We start from the raw sequence: 24,961 nt of genomic DNA, 5'->3' as shown, positions 1-24,961 counted from the left end.
TTGAACAGGAGTGGTGATAGTGGGCATCCTTGTCTTGTTCTTGATTTTATCATGAAAGTTTTCAGTTTTTGACCATTTAGTATGATGTTGGCTGTTGGTTTTTCATAGATAGCCTTAATCATGTTGAGATAGAGACCTTCAATTCCTATTTTCTGTAGGGTTTTTATTATGAATGGGTGCTGGATTTTGTCAAATGCCTTTTTTGCATCTATTGAGATGATCATATGGTTTTTGTCCTTGACTCTGTTAATATAGTGTATTACATTTATTGATTTATGGATGTTAAACCATCCTTGAATCCCTGGGATAAATCTGACTTGGTCAAGGTGTATGATCTTCTTGATGACCCTCTGTATTCTGTTTGCTAGTATCTTGTTGAAGATTTTTGCATCTATGTTCATTAGAGAGATTGGTCTGTAGCTCTCTTTTTGGGTTGGGTCTTTCCTGGGTTTTGGAATCAAAGTAACACTTGCTTCCAGGAAAGAATTTGGAAGCCTTTCTTCCCTTTCAATTTCCTTGATGAGTTTAAAGAGTAATGGTGAAAGTTCTTCTTTAAATGTCTTGTAGAATTCAGCAGTGAAGCCATCAGGACCTGGGCTTTTCTTTGTTGGTAAATTTTTTATTACATTTTCAATTTCACTCATTGTTACTGGGGTGTTTAGAATTTCTCTATCTTCTTCATTTAACTTTGGCAATTTGTATGTATCTAGGTATCTCTCCATTTCTTCTGTGTTTTCCATTTTATTAGAGTACAGGTTCTCAAAGTAGGTATTGATGATCCTCTGAATTTCTGCTGGATCTGTTGTAGCTGCACCTTTTTCATTCTTAATTGCATGTATTTGTGCCTTTTCTTTCCTTTTTTTGATAAGGTTGGCTGAAAGTTTATGGATTTTATTTATTCTTTCAAAAAACCAGTTCTTTGATCCATTGATTTTTTGTATCATTCTCTTAGTCTCCATTGCATTGATTTCTGCTTGGATCTTTATAATTTCCTTTCTTGTATGAGCTTTGGGTTTGTTATGCTCTTCTTTTTCTAAGAGCTTGAAATTCTGCATTAGGTTATTTAAATGAGTTCTCTCTGTTGTCCTAATATGGGCATTCACTGCTATGAATTTCCTGCGTAGAATTGCTTTCATTGTAACTCACAGATTCCTGTATGTTTTACTGGCATTATCATTTACTTGTAGAAACTGTCTAATTTCTTCTTTAATTTCCTCTGTGACCCATTGGTTGTTCAGGAGAGTGTTATTCAATTTCCATGTGTTTGTGGGTGGTCTGCAGTTTCTTATGTTATTGATCTCTAATTTTATTGCACTGTGGTCTGATAATATACAGGGGATAACTTCAATTCTTTTAAACTTACTTAGATTTGCCCTATGAGCTAGTATGTGATCTATTTTGGAGAACAACCTGTGTGCAGCTGAAAAGAATGTGTATTCTGATTTTTGTGGTGTGGGACACTCTATAAACATCTCTTAAGTCCATTTGTTCAATTGTTCAGTTCTAGAATTTCATTGTTATTTTTTTTCCTAGATGTTCTGTCTACTTGTGATAGAGGGGTGTTGAGGTCTCCCACTACAATTGTTTTAGTGATTATTTGGTTTTTCATATCCATTAATATTTGTTTGGTATAGTTGGGGGCATTGATATTTGGTGCATAAATATTTAGGATTATCATCTCTTCCTCTTGGATTGTTCCCTTCACAAGGATGTAGTGACCATCTTTGTCTTTCTTAAATAATTTTAGTTTGAAATCTACTTTGACTGCAAATAAGATTGCTACCCCTGCTTTTTTCTGGGATCCTGTTGCATGGAAAACTGTTTTCCATCCTTTTACTTTCAGTCTATGGATTTCCTTTTGAGTTAGGTGTGTTTCTTGTATACTGCATATTGCTGGGTTTTGCTTCTTAATCCATTCTGTCAGTCTGTTTCTTTTGATTGTTGAATAGAGGCCATTAACATTGATAGTTATAATTGAAAGATATTGACTCATTCTTACCATGATGTTTTATTGTTGTTAACTCTTTTCTTATTTTCCCCCCTTTCCCTTTAGTGCCTTATCTTGCATGGTGTCTTCTCTCTGTTGGCCCTCATGGAGTTGTGACCTTCATTGTCTTTTTCTAGGATATTGCATAAAATTTTTTGGAGTGCTGGTTTGGTGTTCATGAAATTTCTCAGGTTTTCTTTGTCGTGAAAGTATCTAATTTCCCCATTGATTTTGAAGATAATTTTGCCAGATACAACAGTCTAAGTTGGAAGTTATTTTCTTTTAGGGCTTGAAATACTTCACTCCAGGCTCTCCTTGATTTGAGGGTTTGTGTTGAGAAATCTGCTGTGATTCTGATGGGCTTTCCTTTGTAGGTGATTTGTTTCTTTTCTCTAACTGCCTGTAGAATTTTGTTCTTCTGTTGGGTTTCTGGGATCTTGACTATTATATGCCTAGGTGTTGATTTTTTTGATCGTGGCTGGGTGGAGTTCTATATGCCTCACTTATCTGTGTGTCCAATTCTCCACCTCTGTCTGGGAAGTTTTCTATGATTACTTCTATGAACAGTTTTTTATATGTCAATTGTACTTTCTCCTGATTTTTTGTGGAGTCGTATAAGTCTTATGTTATTCTTCTTTGCATCATCTAGCAGCTGTTGGATTGATTTCTCATGGTCCTTTACTACCTTTAAGAAATCTGTTTTCATGGTCCTTAATGGTGATCCTGTCTTCTATATCTGATATTCTGTCTTCAGATTCTCTTAGTCTGCTCTGCATGCTTTCAATGGAGTTTTTGATCTCCTGAATATTTGTTTGAATCTGTTTCATGGTTTCCATTTCTTTCTTATGCTGGCCATTCATGGCTTCCAGCATGTTTCTGATCTCATCTATTTTCTTTTCTCTTTCTACTCTAGAGCCTCTAATCATGTCTTTCACTCTACTCACCATCTCTGTATTTATCTAGGAGATTATTTCTGCTTTGAATCTTCTAGAGCCTCATGTATCTGCTTTGTTACTTCCTGTGCTATCAGTTTAGGGTGTCCAGGTGGTTGATTATCCAACTTTTCCACCTCATTTTCCCCAGAATTTCCTTTTTGTGGTGTGGAAGCCTGCGTTTGTGCCTTGCTTAAATGTCTTCTCATTTTTGTTTTTGGTACTGTCCTTGGTTTAATTCCTGGGTTGATTTTTCAAAATTACTTAATGCAGGTATCTTTGTTGATTGTGTTTAAAACTCCTGTGGAATGATTGCTTTTCAGAGATGTCTTCCGGATATGGCTTGTGTTTAGGTTTTGAGGCTCTAATGACTCTGAGGCTATTTTATTTTGTTTACACCAGGAAGGAAAATTGATTAGATCAATCACAACATGTTACGCCAAATGTTACAATCAGCAATTCCATAGCATCAAGTGCAGCTTAAAAAAATGACAATTTGTGGTAGTTATTAATCTATCACATTTAACTATGTGAAGTATAATTCCCTGTGCCTCTGTAGTGAGGGACCAGGTAGCAGAAGAGCCTTAAGGTGGGGTGGGGGAGATGGAATTGGGCCTTGCAGGCACCTGCCATGCTAAGGGGGGCACTGGGTGAAGGCGGGGCTCCAAGCCACTCCCAGGACCTCACCGTGCTGTGCACAGGAACTGGAACCTGTATGATCTTCTTGATGACCCTCTGTATTCTGTTTTCCAGTATCTTGTTGAGGATTTTTGCATCTATGTTCAATAGAGAGATTGGCCTGTAGTTCTCTTTTTGGGTTGGGAAAGAAAAGGCACAAATACATGCAATTAAGAATGAAAAAGGTGAAGTCACAACAGATCCAACAGAAATCCAGAGGATCATCAATACCTACTTTGAGAACCTCTACCCCAATAACAATGAGTGAAATTGAAAATGTAATAAAAAATTTACCAACAAAGGAAAGCCCAGGTCTGGATGGCTTCACTGCTGAATTTTATAAGACATTTAAAGAAGAACTAATGCCATTACTCTTTAAACTCATCAAGGAAATTGAAAAGGAAGCAATATTTCCAATTTCTGATATCCTTTCCGATCTCAATTTTTAAAGTACTGGAGTTTCCAATGTAAAGATTTTTTACTTCCTTGGTTAGATTGATTCGTATGTATTTCATTGTTTTCAATGCTATTGTGAAAGGCATGTTTTTCTTAATTTCTGTCTCAGTAAGTTTTTATTTGGATACAGGAATGCAATTGATTTTTGAGTGTTGACTTTGTATCCAGCTATGCAAATGAATTTGGTTATTAAATCTAGAAGTCTTTTGGTGAAGATTTTTGGGCTTTTCTCTGTAGACTATCATGTCATCTGCAAATAATGATGTTAACTTCTTCTTTTCCTATTGTTATTCCTTTTATTTCTTTAGCTTGTCTAATTACTCCAGCTAATGTTTCCAAAACTCTATTGAAAAGGAGTGGTGATAGTCATCGTGGTCTTGTTCCTGATTTAGAGTGAAAGTTTTCAGTTTTTGCCCATTTAGTATGATGTTGGCTGTTGGTTTGTCATATATGGCTTTTTATCAGCTTAAGATAAAGACCATCTAGTCCCATTTGCTATAGGTTTTTTATCATGAATGGATGTTAAACTTTGTCAAATTATTTTTCTGCATCTATTGAGATGATAATGTGATTTTTGTCCTTGACTGTGTTGATATGATGTATTACATTTATTGATTTGTGTGTTTTGAACCATCCTACACCCTGGGTGAATCCTATTTGATCATGGTGCATAATCTTCTTTATGATTTCCTGCATACTGTTTGCCAATACCATATTGAGGATTTTTACATCAATATTCATTAAGAAACTTGTCCTGTAGTTCTCTCTATTAGTTGGGTCTTTCTCTAGTTTTGGAATCAGGGTCTCTTAGTTACTTTTCTCATTGTTGAGACAAAATACCTTACACTCAAAGTTAAATGGGGAAGGTTTATTTAGCTCACAGTTTGCAGAATTTTCAGTGTATAGTTGGCTGCCTTCAAGCCATGGTAGAGTGGCAGACAGGCCTTAGAGAGGAGAAAGAGCTTTTGGTTACCAGAATGTAGCAAAAACAACAAGGGAGAGACAAGCCTCTTCCTCTCCCTTATATTGTATTCAGGATACCAGGATTTGGGCAGTGAAAACTAGCAATCATTCACCTTCAATTCCAGTACCCTTAATTCTAGCATTGTACAATGAATCGATCATACTCTGTAGATTCAGCTCTCTCTGAAAAAGCTCCACCCATGACCACATAAGGGTTTGGGGGGACATCCAGACATGAGCAATAACACAGGGTTATATTTGCTTCCAGGAATAAGTTTGGGGATATTTCTTCCTTTTCAATTTCATTAAAGAGTTTGAAAAGTAGTGATATTATCAGGACCTTGGCTTTCCTTTGTTCATTGGTTTTTCATTACATTTTCAATTTCATTGACTGATACTGGATTACTTATCATTTTTATATCTTCTTGATTCAGTTTTGGTAATTCATACATATCTAGGAATTTGCCCAGGTCTTCTGTATTTCCATCTTATTACAATAAAGCTTCTTTAAGTAGATATTGATGATCTTCTGAATTTCTGCTGGATCCCTTGTGATCCCCCCATTTTCATTCCTAATTGAATAGGCTTGAATTTTTCTTTCCTTTTTTTGATAAGATTGGCTAAGGGTTTATCAATTCTATTTCATCTTTCAAAGAACTGACTCTTTGATTCATTAATTCTTTGTATTTTTTTCTTAATCTATCTGCTCTGATCTTTATAATTTCCTCCCTGTACCAGCTTTTGGTTTGACTTCCTCTTCTTTTTCTATGAGCTTGAGGTTCATCATTAGGCTCTTATCTGAGCTCACTCTGTTTTCCTGACGTAAGAGTTCACTGCTATAAATTATCTTCTAAAGATTGCTTTCATTGCAACTCATAAGTTCCAGTAAGTTGTAATGGTATTACTATTTAACTGTAAAAGCTTTCTAATTTCTTCAATTTGTTCTGTGACCTTTGGTTGTTCAGGAGAGTGTTATTTAATTTATATATGTTTATGTAGGTTTTGAGGTTTCTTTTGCCATTAATTTTCAATTTCAATGCACTGTGGTTTGATTATATATGTGTGATAATTTCAATTCCTTTGCATTTGCTTAAGCTTCTTCTATGTGCCAGTTTGTGGCCTATCTTGGAGGATGTCTCATGTGCAGCTGAGAAGAATGTGTATTTTGATGTGGGGTGGAACATTCTGTAGACATCTACTATTTGTTCACAAGTTTGGCTCAGTTCTACTATTTCTTTGTTGATTTTTTTTCCAGTTGATCTGTCTATTTGTGACAGAGGAGTATTGAGGTCCTCCATTACAATTATATTAGTGGTTATTTAATTTTTCATGTAAATTACTATTTGTTTTATATAGTTGTGAGCACCAGTATTTGGTGCATATATATTTATAATTGTCATCTCTTCCTCTTGGACTTTTTCATTTACAAGTATGTAATGACCTTATTTGTTTCTCTTGATCAGACTTGGGTTGAAGTTCACTTTGTCTGTAAATAAAATAGCTACCCCTGTTTTTTTTCTGGCTTCTAGATGTGGGGGCTGTGGCCAATCTTCCACTTTCTGGATGTCCCTTGGTGGTCCACCCATATCTCCTTACCCTGTTTGTCTCTGCATGGCTTTCCCTTTTGGTGTGCTGCCCTCAACCAGATACAACCCAAGGCTGCATCCCATCCTGTGTATAGTTGGCTCTTCCTGAACCTTGTGTAATTTCCTGTGTTTCACTTCATTGGCTCCTTTCAAGCTCTGTATTGCAGGGTTGGTGAGTGTTCTCTTCTCACTTGGCCCACAGGGCAATCCCACTTCTGCAGTCTGCATCTTTCTCTTTGGTTGCTGATCACAGGATAGTATGGTTGTAATGTTACATTTACTATTGGCTGTAGTCCCTAACCTTTATGTCTTTTAATAGTCTTTCCCTGTAGAGAGTGACTTCATCAATTTGCTTTACATTTAAATTATATTAATTTTTTGTGTGTGAAGCAAAACATTTATTGGTACATTTTAGATAAAGCCTACTTGAATACACGTTTCACATTATTAAAATTGTACAGAGACAATCCCCCTTTATTGACTGTGCTGTTTCCTCAAAGCCTATTTTACAGAAATTTGGTAGAAAATATTTTGATTTCCCACACTAGTATTCCCTAAGATAGAAAGGATGCAGTTACTGTTTTAACACTAGATGGCATTCCTGTATAATCAGAAGAGCAAAAAGCTAATATGCTGTGGCTTGGTTATGCTCCTCATGCCTGCTATAAATTAAAAAATGAATGGACTATACCTGTGGAAAGTTAAATATAAAGTTTTCTGGGGAAGTTTATGTTAATAAACCCATTTCATATCATGTTATTTACAATTTACTTGTTGTGAAATAAGTAATATTGTGCTGCCTTCACTAAATTAAAAAAATTGACATAATATAGTGAAATCTGCCTTTTAAAATTTTTATCTATGGATATATACATTAATGCAAATATATTTGTTTACAAGAATAATATGGAACATATATTGAATTTTCTATAAAATAGGGCAGCACATTTACGTCAATGAGGAAACACTTTCAATTTCCTTTATGTTTATTACTACTGTGAAGATGTAACCAAAGTAAAAAATAAATTTCAGTTATCCCTAAGATTTTTTCCAGAACTCCTACAGGAACCAGAATATATACATGAGCATGTCTCACATAAAATGATGTATTCCTTCCAGCTAACCTACACACCACCGCCCCACACCTTATGATCTCATACTATATATAATAGTGAATAGAAAGCAAAAGGACTGTAATTAGTTGTTATACTTGCTTGTTAAGGGAATGACAGGCAACAAAAGACTGTACCTTCAGTACAGATAGAGTTTTATTTTTTAATACTTTTTGTTTTCTCATTAATGATGATAAAACTCAGGCCCTCTCCCATGATAGCCAAACATTCCACTGGTCAGTTTCACTCCCAGAGCATGAATATTTTTGGTCCATACTTGGTTATATCTACAGGGATGGAACCCAAAGATATGGAGGCCTGACAGACTCATAAAAATCACATGTGTTTTGAAAACCTTATTGTGTGTCATTTGTGATATTGACAACACGTTATCTCTAAGTTAATGTAATACTGTATATACTGTGGTATCACTTTCATATGTGTATATTCTTATTACAATAGAGCTTCTCTCGTTTTTATAAAACAATGCAAATGCAGAAAATGACAGTTTGTAAGAACAAACTTGAAGAGAAAAATAAGGCTGTTCCCTGGAAGTAAGGAGACCATTGTCTCTGTTATAAGCACAGCTGACCCTGCCTCTTTCTGTTTTCCGGTTGCACGGCATAATGTTTTCATTATTTCATCGCTTTTAGTCTATATGTGTCTCTTCTGGTGAAGTGAGTCTCCAATAAGCAATATATTATTGCATCTTGGCTTTTTAACAATTCAGCCAGTCTATTTATTTTAATTTTGAAATTTATATTCAAGGTTAATTTTTATATGTAAACACTCCTTTGATGGTAGATAGGGTAGGGTGTCAGTTTGACTGGCTTTGGAGTCCACCATTTTGGGTGTGTCTTGATGCCTGTAGCAGCCTCTGGTGTGTCTTGGAAGGCCCTAGTGGTGTAGATGTGAGATCTGTTACTGGTTACTTTACCCTTCTGCTGTGGCACTGTTCCTGAGCTTTCATTTCCACCTGCCAGGAACTGTGCAGCTTTGGTCCACCACCCCTTGTTGTTTAGCTATTTCTGCATTGGAGCTACCAGAATATGGATTGAATCTCCTTAAAAAGTGAGTTAAGTCAAACCATTCTTCCTCTCCGTTATAGATGTATCAAGTATTGTCTCCCAGGAAGAGGAAAGCTGACTAATATAACTTTCATTTTGTTAACTTTGTTCTGGTTGTTTTAAACATCCTTTGTTGTTTTCCTTCTTACTTGTTTGTCTTTCTGGTTTCTTGCTTTTATGTATCACTAAAATTTGGTTGTTCCGTCTTTCTTGTTTTTATTCTGTTCTAGTGGGATTTATGTTTTTACATTCTGCAGAATGCAATTATCTTTCTTTCACTTCTTTTAGATTTCTTTTTAGGACCAGTCTGAAAGTGATGAATTCCCTGTTTCTGCTCATCTTAATATGTCTTTGATTCTCCTTCATTTCTGAAAGATAACTTTGCTATAATTAGTATTTCAGTTTGGAAATTGTTGTTTTGTTTCATTTTTCCTTCAGATCCTTGAATATGACATCCAATTCTAAATAGTGTGTAAGATTTCTCCTGAGAAATTTGGAGTTTCTTCTCAAGTTGATTTAGCATATTTCCTTCACTATTGTTAGAAGTTTTTTGGTTTTGGGGGGTTTTTGTACTTTGGACAGTTTGGCTATCCTGCACCATGGGGAGAACATTTTTGGTCAAATATATTTGAGATCCTTTGGCCCTTGTGTATCTGATGTCTTTGTATTGAGAAAAATTTCATCTATTATTCATTTCAATAGATTTTTCTATTCCTTTTAGTTACCTTTGCCTTTATTATACCCCACAATTTATTTTTTCATTTAAAAGTTTTCACAATTCTTTCATCATTTTAAAAAATATTTCTTCTCTTTGCTTATTTATGAAGCTAGAATATTTTAAAAGACCTGCCTTTGAGTTAGAAAATTCTTTTACTGTTTGATCTAGTATATTATTGAGGCCCCAAAATTATTTTAAATGTACCACTTAGTTCTTTACTTTGAAGTTTTTCTTGGTGTTTTTAATTATTAGTATCTTTTTGCTGAATTTCTTGTTTATCTCATCATTCTAATTTGATTGTTCGTATTCTATTGAATCCCACTAGATTTACTCATAATACATTTTTGAATTGTTTTTATCAAATGTTTCATCAATTTCTTTTTATTTAGTGTCTGTTGTAAGACAATAATTGCATTTCTTTTGAGACATTACATTTCATTTTCAGGTGCTTTGTGTTCCTATATTGATATGAGCACATCAAGCATCTAGTTATCTGTATGAATTTTCATAGTAAAAATCTTCTCCTGGAGATTTATCAGAAAGTGTCAAATTGATAAGTTATTTGGACTTTCATTTCAGTTGTATTTCATATCTTAGTCTTCATTTGTATTTGATGGCTTTACATACAGTTACTGCAGGAGCAAGTTCAGAGTGCCTCTCTATATTTGCAAGCTTTCCAACAGTGAGTTGATTATGGTGGCCTAGGTAGATATGATGTACAGAGCAGAGAGAGTGAGGTACCTACTGTGTAGCCACTTCAGCTGGCCCATGTAGGTGTGGAGCAGTGTGCATGCACAGCACCATGAACACACCTGTAAGAGTTTGGGTGTCATGGGGTGGTGCTACTCCAGGGTGTCCCAATGAGTGTGGTGTGGTGTGCCTGTCAATTAAACAGGAAGTAGACTATATCCATGGACCAGGCAAAGGTGGGATTATCCCAGCACAGCACAGGCAGATATGGTACAGTTTACAGAGCAGTGGGAGCATACCACATTTCTGGCATGGAAAGCATCTGTTATTCTCTGATGGAACTCTATGGAATGAGGACAGTTTAGTTTACCCAGGAAGATGCCTATGAACCCCTGGAGATTGTGTGAGGCCAGAATCATTCCAGTATGTGTAGCTTATTGGTAACAGTTTATGGGAAATGCAACTGTTGGTTTCAGTGGTGCTACAGAGGTGGAGCCGCTCCAGTGGCATAATAGAATGATTTGAAGCCTACACAGTGAGAAGTGTTTAAGTTTGGGCTCCAAATAGTACCACAGCACCATGACTGGGGGAGAGTACTCTATAAACTAGGTGTATCCTCTTGAATAGAAATTAATATTATAAGAGTGCAATGGAGACACAAAAGGATTTAGCATGTCTTTTTGAAACACGCCGCACCCTCTCCAATAATAAATCCCTCAACTGGACTTGAAGCTTAAAAGGGATTCAGGCTTCCACCCTTGAGGTGTCCATGGTGCCGATGGCCTGTTGAAGACCTCTCATTTACCTTTCTTTCATTATGAAGAGACTTTTTCAGATTTAATCTGGAACAGACTAGGACAAGGAGGCAGATGATGCAAGGGAATTTGTTTCAACTTTTTTCACCAGACCAACCAGTCTTCCTGATTTACAATCTCCTCAGTTAATCTATAATGTACTCCAATGGTCACTTCCAAACATTCTCGCAAAAAATAGGGGTTCCACTTTTATTTCTGATTCTTCTTAATGGGAGAAAGCACATCTAGTCTGCTATTAGGTGGGAAAACTATAGACAAATTCTTCTAGTGCTATTTCTTCAAAATCTGGACTCTATTCAATAAATTACTCCAGATGATGAGAAAATCACATACTCATACCAATGATGTTAGGTAAAAGTAAAAGGAAACATAGAAATTGAGATTTGCTAATGACTGTAAAGAAAATTATTCACCGAGAGAAAGAAGAATCAGTGCTAAAGGCAATACATAAAATGTACTTATCAATGTAAATATTTAGTGAACACCAAAGTACCATGGCATGGATTATTTATTATTCATTAAATAACAGTGCAATGAAGAGAAAAAAAAGAACATTATGTGTCTCCTGGTATTAAAACATTCAATATGAATCTAACCTCTCCTTTGGAGATGATTTTCAGTTTATAAGAACAAAGAAGATAGAGGAACATATTAAGTAACAAGAATATGGTAGGAACTAGAGTCAAATAAATTGTTGAAGAGACATAACAAAACATTGAATATGCAGGCATTAATATATGTTTAATGGGGAGAAGAATGGCCTCTAAGAGTGCTTTAGGAAAATAATAAAAGTAATGCATATTTGATAATGTAAGTTTTATTTTAAATTATGTCAGCATAATAATTGAATTGTGATTAAATATGAAACACATCTCATATGACATGAATGTATGTGTTAAATGTTTAATTTTACATGAAGTTATGATAACTTTATACAATTTTGAATACTTCAGCTCTTACATATCTCAGTGTATGCATTTAAAGCAAAGATGTCAAAAGCTCAGCAATTATTGAATCAGGAGACTGTGTACACCTGAGTTGACATCATTATTCTTTATATAGCTCTTTATGCATGCCATTATTTTTACATTAAAAATTAAAGTATCATAGATTGTTTTATGGTATACCCATGGTACCAAACATGAACAGTATGAAATAGTGCATTTTTAGTGCATACAATAGTATTAAATCCATATTTAGTAGAAAATAAAGAAGAGCTATTTGCATGGCAGAGAGGTTCTAAAGTAAATTTAGTATTCTTACATATATATGTGACGTGTAATTTTCCAATGACACATTTTCAATATTCAGTGAGTAAGAAATGTATTATTTATAAGACATGTAGTCAGTTAAAGGAGTTATATTTAAGAATTCCTTTTGAGTATTTTAAAATACTATACTATCAATCATTTAAAGACTAAAAAAACAAGTGTCATTTAGTATGGGCTTAGGTGACAGAAAACTAATTTAATGACTCAAAGGTACATTCTCTGTCATGTCAAGAGTGTTCTGCTCTGAGTTCATTACAAGCTCTGCATGATCTGAGAAAAATCCAATATAATGCATGCCCCAAGGTATTCAGCTTCAAGGTGCAAGGAGTCTTTTTTTCCCTGGATACATGTCAAAGAGGGAGCACTGGTAGGCAATTTGCTTATTATGACCTCTAAGTCTTTTCAATTATTCTCTGATTGAAAAAGCACATAAAGTGGGCCATGGTAGACAAACAAATGAAACGTCATTTTGGAGTCTTATGTGGCTGGATGATGATGATGATGATGATGATGATGATGATGATGATGATGAGTTGTAATAGTAGTAGTAGTAATATTTTGAGGTGTAGAGCTGCGGATGTAGCTCAGAATTGCTGCACCTACCTGGCAAGCTAGCAAGCACAAGGTCCTGAGTTAGATCCCTGGTACCAAGAGAGAGAGAGACAGAGAGAGAGAGAGAGAGAGAGAGAGAGGGAGAGAGAGAGAGAAGGAGAGAGAGAAAGATACATGTTCCCAAGGGTAATTTTGAATTTCTGGCTTAAGCAATTCTCCTGCTTCAGTCTCTTCAGTACCTGAGACTTAAGGTGGAACCCACCATACCCAGCTTGACTTATGTAGGATATTTTTTTAAACACAATGTTTTAAGGAAGCTTACTATAACAAAAACAAGTCCTAGAAACAAATACCCTATCAGTAGTGTAAGGTAACAAAACCAGAAATTTATAGATGCTATCTATTGGATTTTTGTGTACTTGAGATTAATGCTATTCTATGAAAATCATTAATGGCCTTGAAAATCTAATTCATTCTGCATAATTTTACATTAATTCTTAGCTAAAAGAGATACATTTCATTTATCTTCCTTAAAATTTCAGCCTCTGATTTTTTTAAGAGCTGTACTTCTCCATTCCTCAGACATAAACACTTTCAAACATTAGCTGAAGTGTCTTTAAGAATCACTCTTGACTTCCTTAACATTTAAAGATGTGAAAACATATACATTTTTCAGCCAAATTAATTCTTATTGAATTTGGAAATTATTTGCAATAGTTTTGCATCACATTATTTCTGAATTTTAAAATTCCTTGTAGGTATCTTATGCAAATAAATAGTTAATGAATTTATAATATTCATACTTGTGTCACATGTGGAATTCTTACACTTCTTTCAGGCTTGTTTTATTGATTCAAACATGTTATTGCACTGTAATCACTACCTTTTAAGATGTTTTTTACAGACACAGAATTAATAGACTTAAACCCAAATATCCACATACTCATCTATGTCATGCTAGCAGGTCTTATTTCCACATTGAGGCTAATTGATTTTCTAGTTAGTCAAGGATGTAGTATTAGACTCACTAGCTGATTCTGTCTGCATGGAAGATTGTGAGCTAAATGTATTTTCTCCTTTTAAATCACATTTTTGCCTAAAATGAACATTGTTTCTAAGGCTAAGTGTAACCAAATTCTATCAATTTTCAGCAAGACACTGCTCAGTGAAATAAAATTATCATTTGATTGTAACAAGTAAAACGCCAAACAGAACAGATAAATCAGTATTATTGGCAGTTGGAAAAGACACTGCCTAGATTACTGTTAGCAACAAGGGAAATAAATGACTATTTTAGTGGTTTTTGAAGCACTTGGAAGAGTAAATGAAGATAGCTTTTGAAAACTGCTGATGGGAATTCATCATAATGGATATCTGAGTTATATAAACAGCATTTATTTCCTGCTTTGAACACGCTAACAGGAAATAAAGTTGGGTAAAAAGATTTTTTTGCGTGAGAAAATTGCTGAAACAGCATAAAAGAATATTAAGAGTTTTCAAATTATAATAAAAAGTAGCAGGAAAAACTTCAGTTTATGATATTCTTAATGTAAAGACCTGAAACTTACCAAGATTCCTAGCTCCAAACTTTCTCTTTTAGGACATAATGCTTCAAGTTCAGAAAAATCAGATTTTCTTTGTCACTAGATAGAATTGCATTCAAATACAGATCTTTCCATCAACATCTAGGACACCCCAAACTAACCACTGTATATCTAGAATTTAAATATGTCTGAGTCTGTGTATTTTATTGGGTAACAGATTTCAAAGAATATAAGTCTAGCAAGGAGAACCACAAACAGAAAGTCATATGAAATAACTATCACACGAATCTTAGTAAGATTTGGGGGGCAATAGACATAAATTTTGCAACCAGAAAAATATTAGTGTAGAGAGAAAGAAGTCTAGATTTAACTAGTATTAAGTGACAGGGCTGGTAAATTAAACATTTTGAAGTTTGAGGTCATTTAAAACATCAAACAAAATGTTTAAGAATAATCTTTTCACAAATTGAATTCATAACGAATGGAACGTTAAAGAATCTGGATTCAAGAGCCTACTCAACTTATGTTTCCTGCATGCCCTTGTGATGCATAATGAAAAGTAGAAAGACAGAGTAATTGAAGAGAGTGATAAGGTTATTGAATTTTTAATTAGGATCTTTTCTTTAGTTAATAGAGAGTATCTCTCAAAGCCCAGTGAGCAGGGGACTTTTTGCTTTGAGTTATGATGTGAATGATAATACTAAAATTTATTTCCCTTGGTAAACAAAAAGAAAGCTGATGAAGAAATAACTGTTTTCCGACATTAGATAATAGAATATACAATTAGACAATAGAATCTATCCTTTCCTGGAGGACCTCTTGTATTTTATAATAGGAAAACCAAAAAAAAAAAAATGCTGGTTCTATTCATGTGAAGTGGTTGAGATTAGTATTTGGAAAAACTGATACAGCTCACTTATTGGGCCCAATAGGCAGAATCAAGTGTTTATGTAGAACAAGAGCTCCAGAAATCTCCTAATGGGATATTTTCAGTCTACAGCTGAATTCTAAATTTTTGTACACAGACTGACAGTTCATAGACCTCGACAAAGAACAACTACAAAGGAATGGATTCTTTCAGGTGGCTCTAAGTAAAGCAAAAATTATACGCAACACAGAGAAAGTCAATATTCAAATGTTCAGAGTACACTGACTTTGTTAAACCCTGAGGATTTCAGAAAGTATTCTTAAAAGAACGCTGATAAGGAGTAGCAATAAATTATCCTCAAAATAAAGTTTACATTAGTTTCACAACATTTATTTTATAGAAGTAAATTATGTGTCCACCAAAAAGAAATCAATACTGTTGAAAAGACAACAAAAGCAAATAAGCAATATAACATGCACAGTTATCAGAAAACAATAAAAATCAAGACACTCTATCAGGAGAAAAAAATCAATCAATAGAAACATAAATGGTAAAGATGATATAATAACAGACAAACACTTTAGAACAGATATAGTAATGTGTGTTAGAATTCAAAAGTTATGAACCTGAATGTTAGAGAAAAGTATAAATATCAACAAATTGGTCTATGATATATGAAATATTCAAACCCAGAAATATAATTTTTATAGCAAATTTAATAGAAGAGTATGTAGTGCAGAAGAAAATAGTACAAATGTTGATTAGGTCAAGAAAAATTATTTTACCTGAAGCACAGAGATAAGAAATCAAACAAAAAAACAGATATTCCCTGGTACGTGTGAAACTTCCAGTGAGCTTATTGAGAATTTGAGAAGTATAAGCTTCAGGGAAAGGAAGATATATTAAACACATTAGGAGGAATCAGCTAAACAGTAAATAGGAAAAGATAACATAATTGGGAAAAACTATAAAAGCAGTTATTTGAAAAGATAAATAACTTTGACCAATGCCTGTTTAGATTGCTCTAATTGAAAGATTAGTTATCAGTATCAAAAAGTGAAAAGGGAAGTCAGCACAAGCGTTATTGTTATTAAAATAAACTTACTGCAGTTTAATGAAGAACAAACCTGTAATAATGGATTTCTTTTGAAGCTAAATACCCCCTCCCATCTGCAATGATTAAAAAGTGGGGAAAATTGCATGTAGATGTGCTGTAAGTGCCAAATGGGTAAGTGGAAGGATGTCAATGAGAGAGTGAGGGCCTGGGTGTGCACGTGGTGAGATTTGCTATTTGCTGGTACACGTTTCCCCTAGTCATCATGGGTAAATGTGCACCATAGAAAAAATTCTTTGCAAAACCACTCAACTGCTTGATGGAAAATACATATGTTCCTAATTATTATCGAGTTACCATATTGTTTAAAATTGGATAATGAGTAGCGTAAATGAACTATTAGAAGGCACTGTAGAGGCCCTGGATGACACAAAGCATCGTGGGAGTTTGTATTTTTTACCATGGGTAAAATAAATGGGGCCAACCAGACAGCCACATGTGACAGACATATTTTTGAACTGAACTACTTCTAACTCAAAAGGAAAAAAAGTGAGAGATTCATTGTAACAAACAATGCAAGATTAGAAGTCATTTCTGAAGGTTTGATTTGGATATGAGAGAAAGGAAAATAATGGCAATGCTATTATTAAAAGCTATTTGAAATGTGTTAGTAGAATGTTCACATGGAAGGAATCAGTGGGGATTGAAGGGTGAATTACACATTCCAATATTTAATAACAGTTACTAATGAGAATAACGACAACTCTATCCACCTAAAGCAGTCTGAAATTTTCCTCTGGTCAAAGTTATAAGTTTTATCTAATCTGTTTGCAAAGATTTAAGGAGGAGAAATAATTATGGGTATTAAATGGCAAATTAATTCTGATCATAAAATAACTTTAACTATATGCCATATTTAATTTAAACTTATGTATTTTATTACATTGTTGATTTTTACTATCTTAAATTTGGCCTTTCTGGCAGTGGTGGGTTTAGCAGATTTTCTACTGTTTAAAATCTGATTCAAACTTATTTGGCTGACTGATATGTTCATGACAAAAAATAACTTCTTGTTGTATTACACCAACTACATATGTGGAGTTAATTTGAAAAGAGGATAAAACAAACATTGTATAACAAAATTGTTGAAGGTAACTACTTTATGTTAAGAAAGTATAATTAATACTGGATATATGATGCTTATAAAACTATGAAAGATTCTATAACCTCCAATTAAAATAGGAATTTAGATCTAAGATTTATATTATTAACCACATTATATACTCATTTTTTATCTCATATATCAGATTATAAAAGATTGCTAGAATTTAAATTCTCCTTGGAATAGTATAAATACTTGTCTAGAACCAGGTGTCATGGCTTCAAATATCCACTGTTACTGGAAATAGAAATTTGATTGGACTACTGAAGTTTTCTGCACATCTTTTATATGAATTTGGATATACAATAATATACATGGATAGAAAATTATACACAATATTTATAGATATACAATAATAACAGTCCATCTATTTGCAAAATTTAAAAGAACAAAAGTTCATTAAGAAAAATCTACCAATATTTGTTGCCAAAGAAAATGTGAGACAACAAAATGTAAAATTACAGGTGTCTCCATAAGAGGATATTATAAAGGGTTTATTATAGGGTTTGGACAATGTTAGATATTTTGGGACAGAGCTCAAGAATGCTGCAGTTTTTCTGGATAATGTGCTGTCGGAACCAGGGACAATTTTATGATTGAAGCCTTAGTACTTTTTATATAGAAGGGGGAGGAATTAAAAGTGAAAGTACTTTACATTGAGCAGAAAGATAAGCAGGATAAGTGATAAACCAGGGAAGGGAAATCTTGGTTGTTTTGGAGGTTTGCACTATGGTCTTTTTGTCTGTCCTCAGACCTGATTATGAAATGATTCCCCATTATGGAGACACAATGACTTTGTTTGACTTTGCTGTTTTGTGGCCATCTCACAGCTGATAGCTGTCAAAATTATTACTAAACAATACGCTGATCTGGGGCAGAGAGAAACAGGATGGTGAGAGGGGAAGGGGAATTAAAAATGAGTAGGAGGGGCCGGGGAGCTAGCTCAGTGGTTTCGCTGCCTGCTACGCAAGCGCAAAGACCCAAGTTCGATCCCCGGCACCAAAAAAAAAAAAAAAAAAAGAAAAAAAAAATGAGTAAGATGTAATAGGTTTATATTTCAATTCCTCAAGATGAGCGTAATATTTATGTAGTATATACTAACAAAATATAAATACTAACTAAATATATACTAACAAAAATGAAAAAGGAAAAAAAAATGTAGCTACAAAAATGAATTCAGAATTTTACATTAGGACTAACAAGACTTTTTACATGAGTAGAATTTTACTTCATGAAAATATAGCTTAAACTACGGTCCCAGGGGGAGATATATTTTTCTTTTTGGCAACTGAGGTGCAACTTGTCATTGGGAAACACTGTCCCCTATGCACAAACTAGCTCCAAGACATCCATTATGTCAGCTAGGAAAGCAGCACACAGAGCTACTTAAGGGCAATGCTTATTCTGTTACTTAGATCTGTCAGTTGAATCATTTCCACTTATAAATCCACAAAAGTGAGTAGCAATCAAGAGTCCTGCATGACATGAGTCAGAGATAAACTAGCTTATTCCAAAGTTCAAAGCATAGTGCTGGTCTAACTGTACTTTGCTAGGCACTGTCAGTGGTAATTTGCTTAGTTGTTTGAGCTTTTTTCCCCAAAAGCAGTGCAGTTAGATATGTCTTGCAAAAATCTAGAATAAAGGAAAACCAGTGAGAATTGGGGAAGCATTGACAATGCTTTTTCCTCTCTGAGAAAATGAAGAAAGGTTTTTCTGACATTCTATTGCTACGGGAGGCAGTGAGGGGTGACAAGGACCACTAAGGGACTTGAGATTTTGGAGGCAGAAAGCAAGGTCTTTATTTAACATGCATGGGCCTGCTCAGGATAATTTCTCAATACCAGGCAAGGTGTGTCAAAAAGTAACTTCTTTTTTTTTTTGGTAAGGGGGATTGAACTCGGGTCCTTGTGCTTGCGCAGCAGGCGGCGAAACCACTGAGCTAAATCCCCGGCCCCAAAAGTAACTTCTTATAAAAGCTGCTGATACAGAATCGGAGTATGCAGTTGATTGGTTACATATTATATTATCATTATTTGAATGGCTACAGCAAGTTCGTATTCAAGGTGAGAATACATCATTTGGGGTAGGGTCTATCTACTAGACATATCTTTGGCTAGTACATTAGTTCAACATAGGGGCTGCCAAGGGGAACAGATAAGGGCAGACAGTACCCAAGGCACTTATCAGCTCAGGCTCAGGTCAGCCTGTGTGGAGTCAGCTTGGCCATACATTCGTGGTTTTCATTGTCTTAGACTGATGATACACTCACCATGTTATATTCCAGTTGTGCTTCTGCTAGTAGCCCAAGTTATAGTAGCACTAGCTGACAGAAGGGAAAAGATAAAGACCCTCATGTAGGTCCTCATTGTACCAAGCCCCTGTAAAGAGCCCAGTGGCCTAAGGCCAGGGTGTATCAGGAATGTGCCTGTTACATCTCAGGGAAGTTCATGCCCTGGGGAGACTTTGTTGATCACAAATTACCTGAGCAACAGCACAGCCTGGATAGATAACAAGCTTTTTTAGCAGCAGAAAGTAAGAAATTGTGTGAATCATTACAGAATTTTGCAATTAAGGTTAACCGTATCTCTGAGATTAACCCATACCACACTTTCCTTTTCACTATATCTGTTAATTTATTAGGGTGTCTCCATATATTTCATGTAGCTATTTACCTGATGCTTCTGGTGGCTGATGAGTCCAGCCAGCATACTACCTGGATGTATGAAGACATGGCAGAAAAATAGAAAAGGAACCAGCAGTGTACAGAAGGATAATGTATGCAAGTACAGAAGCAAGAGGGTGGAGAGGGGCCAGGATCCTTCTTTTGCTACATGTTCTGGTGGGAACTATGCAGATCCTGTGAGAGCTATGATAATTCCTTCTGAGAGTGGTTCTTCTGTGATCGAATTATCTTCCACTAGTTTCCATCTCTTAAATTTTTACAATGGGTACCAAGTACCCAAGTATAAACTCCTAGAGAGGAAACTGTAATCAAACTATAGCATAGGTTCAGCATTTAAAAGTACATGTTGATCATATAATAATTAATACAAATTGTAACTTTGTTAGCAGATGATAAAACTGGCTAAAATCTATCAATGCCATCATAAATGACCAATCAGTCACCACCGGTTATTGTCTTTACATGGAGTCCATGTAACATCCTCTAACTTTAGACATCTTTTCCATAGCTTCCATCAAGTCTTATTCTGGTTTCATACAGTGAAAGCTAACTGCCCCCAGGAACCAGACATACAAGTTGGTCTTCCTTCCATTCAATATTCTCTATCTAAAACCAAAATTTTATTACTCTAGTATTCTTATTTTATTTGTAAGTTTTTGTGTTCCTTTCTAGTTCCACCTTACCTTGCATGCAAGACTTTATATGTTACAGCCTTTCTCAACAAAGAACTTACCAACTCATATTTTGGAGTGTGTGTGTGTGTGTGTTTGGATCCAACAGCACTGTACCAATGAACTCCATCCTCAGCCCTAGTGTGTTTGTTAATTTTGAGATGAAGTGAAGTTGTTCAGGCTGACCTAAACTTGCAATCCTCCTGCCTCAGCCTTCTTGTTTCCTGGGATCACAGGTATGCACCACCGCACCTCACCACCCTTCCCCTGGTTGTCTTCCTGATGGATTTCATTAGCTAATTAAGTCCTCTTCATAATTCCCAGTAAATGAATTTTTCCTTGAAGTCCTGATTCCTGCACTGCACAGTAGTGGAACCTTTTAGTCATAGTGCATAAGTACTTCTTTATAACTCAGATTATTACAGTGGTAATTAAGTATTCTCCATGTATGTAGTTATTTACTGCTTAATGTTCACTTGCATAGTATTTAATATGCCCTTCTACACATATTACAGGGAAGACTTTCAGAAACTGGGAACTAAAAACTAGTTAAAAATAATATGAAATTTTGCACAAATCATCAAAATTCAGAAGCACGTGATTAGAAATTGGATTCTTAAAGGACAGATTCTGACTCAAAAATCATACATATTAGGAATGAACAGAGAACACCAATTTAAAGCAAATGATGACATATTTAAATATTGTAAATGTTCTTAGGAACCAAAAAATTTGTAATTATATTCTCAATACTAATGAATTTAAAATTGAAAAAAATACCATGAGTTTATTTATATTTCAATATATTCAATTACTTTTACTGTTTTATAAAATATTCATTATCTGAAAATATAATTATAATATAAGAATTCAATGATTTCTGTTCAGAATTATCTTTGCATGTTCTTGGCTATAATGTTTGAAATTATAAAAATAAATGCATATTTTTTCTGCTTAGATGTAATTTAATAATTTAGCAAATAGTTGCTGAATTGTGAGCAATTTTTACTTGTGTCAGTTGGACTAAGTACACTGATATAAATATGATTCCAGCATCTTTTTTCAAGTTGCCTATTCTAAAAACATTAGATTAGCTTTTTTTAAATTTATTTTTTTTCTTTTTGAAATAAGGTCTTGCTACATATTCCAGGCTGCCCTTGACCCCACTATGTAGCCCAGGTTTGCCTCAAACTCATGGTGATTCTTATGCCACAGCTTTCTGAGTACTGGAAATAACAATTGTGTGCCATCACACTCAGCTAGATTAACTTTTAAAAGAGAATTGTTCTTCAGTTTTCTGCCAGTACAGCTTGCCAGTTTTGCTTTTTATGAGAAAAAAATATAGTAGAAAGGTTGAGAACCTGGAAACAGAGGGCAGATGATCTGGTGTAGTATTGAATAGCTATGACTTACAATTTTCTGTGTTCTTTTTTTAAGTTTTAGTTTATTAAAGCATGTGTGCATTACATAATCTCTTGTATGAAGTTGGTATATGTACATACCACCCACTAATTCCTTTTTATCATCCTTTATTTCTTCTCTCTCCCCTTTCCTCCATCAATTTTGTGTGTTTTAAACAAATTATTTACCCTCGCTTCTTTAGTTTTATTTATTCATTTCTATTTTTGTACACTCAAATGTATTTATTTCAACTTAGGTTTATTAAACTCTTTAAAAGGTTTTGTTCTTTACCTCTTTCCTCATCAGTAAAATGGGATTGAATTTTGTTTAATTCAAAAGGATTGGGGTGGTGTATGGGACTCCCTAATTTAAAGTACTTAGAGGAGACTTTGGTTATTTAGAAAACACAATTTCTGTGGGTCATGTAATTGGGTCCCTTTGTGTTCCTAAGACTGCTCTTCCATTTCTTTATTCCTTTCTTTCAGAAGCATCAACAGATGGCCAGCACCTCTGGGAAATGCAAGTCTTCAGGCTGCTACTCAAATGGTCTTGCTCTCTCCTCTCTAGTCTTACATCTCAGTGCTGCAGAATGGCAAATCATCTGTTTCACCAGTTCTAATCAAATGAGAGGTAAATAATGCGTGCCTACTTTGACAGTCTGTATACTCTGTGATCCCACCTCTCATACCTTACTCCAGCTCTCCCTCCTCCCCTCCCTCTGTCTCTCTCTCTCCCCCATTTACTTTTCTTTGACTCTCTTACAGGCAAGTTGTGGCGAGGAGATGAATCTTGCCTGAGTGGAAGCACTAATGCCAGAACAATTCCCAGGCCCATCCAACAATAAGACATTGTGTGGTCCTCCAGACTTCCACTTCCCTTGGCCAACTAGTTAATTGAGGAAATCTACAAAATCTCTTGAGAGAAATAAGAGCCAGCCACAAGAGCAAGAGTTTGGGTATTTGGGTGGCTAAGTACATGAGGCAGACTTCCAAATGATATTCACCTCTTCACCGAAAGTGATTCTGTGGTAGACTGCTGAGATTTTGTTTTTGCAGATATTGTTATAACTATCAGCTGATTGTTTCTATCAGAACAAGACTAGCTTTCAACCCCTACTGATTGTGTACTGAAATATATTTTGCTTACTGAAAAATGTCCTCTTTAAAAATCTTACTTTATAAAATGATGAGAAAGATTCCTAATAATGAATTTCTTAAAGAATAAGTATTTTTCTATAATTTAATAAAAATAGTGTAGATATTAATGTGCAGGCACATTTGACAAACAACATAATGTAAGTTTCTTGGTAAACAAACACATTTATAAATTGTCAAGCTTTAATCTTATTAAATTCTGTTACTTTATTCTCATTCCACATTTAATTGTTTAGTCAACAACTTCCCTAAAGATAATACTGAGCCCTTTAGTTGTATTTAATGCCCCTCACTGAGTTGGCAGCATTGAAGAGGGCTGTAAGGCTAAATGAACCTTCCTGCATATCACATTATTTAAAGCATATCATAAGGAAAAGAATCTTCCTATATCTCTCCTTTCTTCTTTTATAGTTTATATTTTCTTCTAACTATTAAAAGCTCTCTGTGAATTTTGAAGTAACTATTCTATACAAAATTGTAATATTTATATTTGTTGATTAATTCTCACAATGTACTCAGAATAGTCAAAATTTTCTGCAAGAACTTAACAGTTATGACCCATATTGTGTAAATTAAAAAGAGAAAGAGAACTGAGAAAATATAAAAACTGCTGACTAGTTCCTGTTTCTTGCACTATGGGCAGTAGGAGAAAATATGAAGAGGAATTTCAGCATGAAGGATTTGGAATTACTTCCTGTCAACATGGGTGCTAAAATATATGTTTTTTTGATTGAACAATAAACTTAGGTAATAAAGCAGTAAAAATCCAATAACATCTGATTACAGAAATATTTTATGTACCGTATGTGAGTCAATATACAATTTAAAGAGAAAACAAAGCCACTAAATTTTACTGTACCCTAGGTTAAATATTTCGGCCATTATACTTTGCCATGAATTGCACATTAATAATTGTTAATCCCTGTATAATATGGCCAGTGACAAAAGCTTTAAACTATTTTATTTTCTATTGGAACTCACAATGGTTAACTAAAGTTAATTTATCTTATAATTCTTCCATAAACTTTTCATTAGCAGTGATACCAAATCTATATCAGGGATAAAATGTTTAACAATATATTTTTATTTACTGAAAGATAATTCTTTCTCTCAATTGAAGAACTGAAAAATAGTCTTCACAATTATCAGATTGTTTGATCTGTATTTTAATATTACACTGTCCAACTAAAAGAAAATGAGTCTGTTTGTTTTCAGTGGCTTCTGCGGGATGTACTAAGCTAATGAAGCTGAAGCATGGGAGAAAATAGGCTGAAATACGATGTTTGTCATAACATACCTTAAAGAGAAAAAATGTTATGATGAATGGGCTAAACTGTCTTCAGTAATGCCAACTGAGTGAAGGACATTAAAATGCAATTAAAGGGTTCAGTATTCTCTTACAGTAATATCCCTGAGAGAGGTTGTTGATTAAACAACTAAATGTGAACTATCATAACATGATAGTAGAAATAATAAAGGGCTTATTACCCTGTTAATTTGAGTTTATATTTATATTAAATCATTCGCTAAAACATTATGTGGCTCCTAAATTAGATTGTATATGTGTGGGGAGGGAACTTGGAGTATGTAACTATTG

The 24,961-nt window shown here is 34.5% G+C and overlaps 1 long non-coding RNA gene across 1 annotated transcript; it reads left to right on the top strand.

Moving 5' to 3' along the window:
- The first annotated feature begins 8,631 nt into the window (after positions 1-8,631).
- LOC147824484 (uncharacterized) lies at positions 8,632-23,719 on the top strand. The gene is made up of 3 exons (XR_015442305.1): positions 8,632-8,785; positions 22,696-22,840; positions 22,975-23,719. It is a non-coding gene; the product is annotated as an uncharacterized LOC147824484 (long non-coding RNA).
- Positions 23,720-24,961: the final 1,242 nt, after the last annotated feature.

Source organism: Heterocephalus glaber, unplaced genomic scaffold (assembly GCF_053883595.1).
Source record: "Heterocephalus glaber isolate CG9 unplaced genomic scaffold, H.glaber_assembly_v1.0 deba00001538, whole genome shotgun sequence".
NCBI classification, from domain to species: Eukaryota; Metazoa; Chordata; class Mammalia; order Rodentia; family Bathyergidae; genus Heterocephalus; species Heterocephalus glaber.
Note: the sequence above shows the minus strand (reverse complement) of the source record. Positions and strands in the feature narration are given on the sequence as shown.